At 46.3% G+C, this 4,130-nt stretch overlaps 1 long non-coding RNA gene across 1 annotated transcript; it reads right to left on the reverse strand.

Moving 5' to 3' along the window:
* Nucleotides 1–274: 274 nt before the first annotated feature.
* Nucleotides 275–1,375, reverse strand: LOC142802735 (uncharacterized). The gene is made up of 2 exons (XR_012893973.1): nucleotides 1,294–1,375; nucleotides 275–810 (listed from the first exon to the last, which is right to left on the reverse strand). It is a non-coding gene; the product is annotated as an uncharacterized LOC142802735 (long non-coding RNA).
* Between the last annotated feature and the right edge of the window lie 2,755 nt (nucleotides 1,376–4,130).

Genomic DNA, 4,130 nt, shown 5'->3' on the forward strand with positions numbered 1-4,130 from the left:
TGGTGGCGCTAGCCACCGCCCGATCTAAAGGGTACAGCCATATCCATCCATCCATCCATCCATCCATCCGGCAGAGCCTGTTCACTGACTCCGGTGCTACCGCCGGCACTGACGGGCGGGTCCTTCGTTGCGCGTTTGTAAGCGCGGCAAGCTTAAAAAACAAAAGTGTGATACCACTCCCGTGTGCCACTTAAATATTTAGGAGAGAACATATGCAAGAGAGAAAGAATAAGTACGCAAGATAGCACATTGAACAGAACACCATACCTTCAAGGAAACGGTAGAGAAACTTGTTTATTGCGTATTAATTCATTCGCAACCTGCGGAAACGAACAAGAGGGCGTCGATCGAAACGTTCCTCACACGCACACAGTCTGACGAGCTTTAGTACCCTCGTTGACACTGTTCACAAGCAGCAATCACAATCACAATTTTTTTTTCTGATCGCCGCGTCACTTCTCGGGGCTTTTGTCGAAGGCTGCAAGTAGCGCGGATATTCTTCGAATACGCTAGGCACCACACCTTTCATAAGCCTTCGTGTTTTACATCCTTGCTTAAAATCAGAAGCAGCGAAATGACGACTGCACACGGTTGAGTAGCAGGAAGTGGTGTTCGGCGTCCAATTGTCTCGTGAAATGACTTTTATCCACTTTTGCCGCAACTCCTCGTCGCTTGGAATTTCGTGGAATGAAATTCCTACTTCCTTCTTTTTGCTTGAAGACTTGCAACCGGGCACGCAACAGTACGCCATCGCACCTGACGCGGGTCATCACAGCCGAATGAACCACGGAGACTTGTGTGCGTAGGCCGCTGCACGAGACAGAAACGAGAGAAACCGTAAACTAACATTCCTGATTACTTAGCGAAATACGCTGATAGGTGCGCGGAAAAGCCTCGCGAGAAAGAAGCGCGAAAAATGATAGCAAAGCATGAAACCGGCCCTGCAAACACGAGGTGCAAACGACGTTGTTTGTTTACACGCACTTATTGCCGCGTGTCATCTGTTCACGCAACACAATGAAGCAACAGTTAAATATCATACTTGCTGAAAGTACTACGCTGCGAAGATAGGTGCGCGGAAAAGTATTGCCAGAAAGAAGCGCGAAAAATGATAGCCGCGCTTGACAACGGCCGTGCAAACGCGGGGTACAAACGACGTTGTTTGTTTATACCACGACCGGCTTTATAAAGCCGGTCGTGGTTTATACGCACTCAGTTAATGCCGCGTGTCATCTGCTCACGCAACACAATGAAGCAACAGTTACAATTATACTTGCTGAAAGTACTACGTACCGTTTTGGTCGTAAATAATTGGTGTTGCAAACGTATGCGACACGAACAAAGGTTTCCTGGAGATGCGTCGCCGCGGCTGAATCAATCCTCCTTGGGCTGAATGCGCCGACTCGATGGATGGATGGATGGATGGATGTGGCTGTACCCTTTAGATCGGGCGGCGGCTAACGCCACCTAGCCGTAATACTTAGTGAACTAACCATTACATTTATGTTTTTTTTTTCTTTATATAATGAAGTTGAGGATTCGTACTTCGCAGTGAAGGGTTTAATTTTCACTCGTGCCTTGACTTTAGCCACCAATCAGATAACCTCCTTCTAGTTAAGTCTACCCGCTTAAAGTCTATTTTGCCCTCGCTGTCCCTAAACCCCAGTGCTTTGAAAAACTCTGCGCCATCATCCTGAACTATAGGGTGAAGCCCTTTACAGAACATTATCAAGTGTTCGGCAGTTTCTTCTTCCTCTCCACACGCACTGCATACTGTGTCGACCCCTTCGTATTTGGCCCGATATGTCTTGGTTCGCAGTACTCCCGTCCTGGCCTCAAACAGTAGAGAACTACCCCGAGTATTATCATAGATCCTTTCCTTGGCAATTTCCTGCTAAAAGTTCGATAGATCTCTAGTGCGGACTTCTTAATCATGCCCATTCTCCACATGTGAGTCTCCGTTTCCTTCACTTTTTTCTTAACCGATAGTTCTTTTTGGTTTCGCCACCTGCTGTTTTCTAAGTATTTACCAGTCAATTTCCTGGTTCGCTTCCTCCATTTTGTATTGACATTCTTCATGTACAAGTAGCTGAAAACCTTCCTAGCCCAACGCTCTTCCCCCATTTATCTCAATCGCTTCTCAAATTTTATCTTGCTGCTAGCTTCCCTGCCCTCAAATGATGTCCATCCCATATCACCTTGTACTCCCTGATTTGGTGTATTCCCGTGAGCTCCTAAAGCAAGCCTACCTATTCCACGTTGCTTAATTTCTAATCTTGCTTGAACTTCTGATCTCATGCACAAGACCGCATTGCTGAACGTCAGCCCAGAAACCATGACCCCTTTCCATATTCCTCTCACAACATCATACCTATTGTAATTCCACAGTGCCCTATTTTTCATGACTGCTGCATTCCTGTTACCTTTAGTCGTTACGTATATTTCGTGTTCCCTCAGATACTCGGTCCCATTGCTTATCCATACGCCCAGATATTTGTATTTATCTGTTATCTCTAGCGTGACCTCCTGTATTCTAAGCTCACTACCTTCGTTGTCATTGAAAATCATGACTGCTGATTTTTCCCTACTGAATCTAAAATCTAACCTATCTCTCTCATTACCGCAGATGTCCATCAATCTCTGCAAATCTTCCTTGTTGTTGGCCATTAGCACTATATCATCTGCGTACATTAATGCTGGTAGTGCCTGATCAATAAGTTTTCCTTGTTTGACTAAAGAGAGGTTGAAGCCCAGTCCACTTCCCTCTAATTTTGCCTCTAATCCTTGTAGGTACATCATGAATAATAAGGGTGACAAGGGGCACCCCTGCCTAAGCCCCCGTTTTACCTCTGCAGGCTTGGATACCTGTTTTTCCCACTTTATAACTACCTTGTTACCTTTATAGACACCCTTTAAAAGATTAGTGACTACGTGTTCGATTCTGGGATGCGAGCGCCCCTGGCGGACAGCAGACGCAAAAAGAGAGGAGGATGCGGGAGGCGGCCGAACGGGCCCGGCGGACTGACTGCGCGGGCACAGAAAATAAAGGAGGCTATGATGGGGCTAACTTATTGCTTGCGATCTCTACGTATGGGGCTAACTTTGACCCCTCCCCTCTTAGGCGACTAGGAGGTACCAGCTGGTTGAGATGCTGCATCATGGACTCTAGGCGCGGAGCCAGAAGCGGTGACATCAAATTAGTACCGCTTCTCCCTCCAACTCTTTATTTCCCCTTGGTGTTTTTGACAAACCAAAAAAAAAAACAACAACAAGAAACGGAGGCTGCTATCTTCAGGTACCAAGCCCAGAGAACCTGTCTGTGACGTCACGTGCAAGTTACATGCACGAGTGGGCAATGTCATGGTTGATTTACGGTAAGAACGAGCCCCAGCGCTTCCTACATTCGCCGTGATTCGCTTCGCGTGTCTATTTCGTAGTTTTCGTATCATTATTTCATATTTTCCATCAACGTGTGTCATGTTCAGTGGCTTAAAGCTGCTCAACTCAGAGGCTGTTAAAACCACACAGACGCCGAAATTTTACTGCGATGTTGCAGCTTTGCACGAGTCCACAAACACGTAGCATTGAGAATTTTTCGAAACAGTGCCGTAGGAGGAAGAGCAGGAAAGGTTGAAAACCACACAGAAGCCGAAATATTACAGCGATGTTGCAGCTTTTTATGAGTCAACAAACACGTAGCAGCGAGAATTTTTCGAAACAGTGCCGTAGGATGAGGAGCAGGAGAGGTTGATGAATATCGAAGCTGTACGCTTTTGATGATACAAAAGAGGTCCTCGCTCAGTTCGCTAATGTACGGGCGAAGCTCTCTAGTGTGGGTCGTTCCCTCGTAGTTCTGTTGTAGTAGCCACTTCTAGTTAGTTTCAAGAATCGCTCTCTAAATTGCACTGTGTTTGTATGTCCCTGGAAATGATATCACCAGATGGTGTTAGTGGTTTTTGTGTAATGAGGAATTCACAGCATATCCACGGAGTGAATGATGATGAGTGGAGCGAAGCATCCGTCCGTCCTATGCATGCTCTAGTGTGATAGGAGAGGAAAGACGGACGGACAGATGGACGCATTGCTCTCTCATCAGCATTCACTCCGTGGATACGCTGTTAGTTTTTTTT

This window comes from Rhipicephalus microplus, chromosome 3 (genome assembly GCF_043290135.1).
Source record: "Rhipicephalus microplus isolate Deutch F79 chromosome 3, USDA_Rmic, whole genome shotgun sequence".
Taxonomy (NCBI): domain Eukaryota; kingdom Metazoa; phylum Arthropoda; class Arachnida; order Ixodida; family Ixodidae; genus Rhipicephalus; species Rhipicephalus microplus.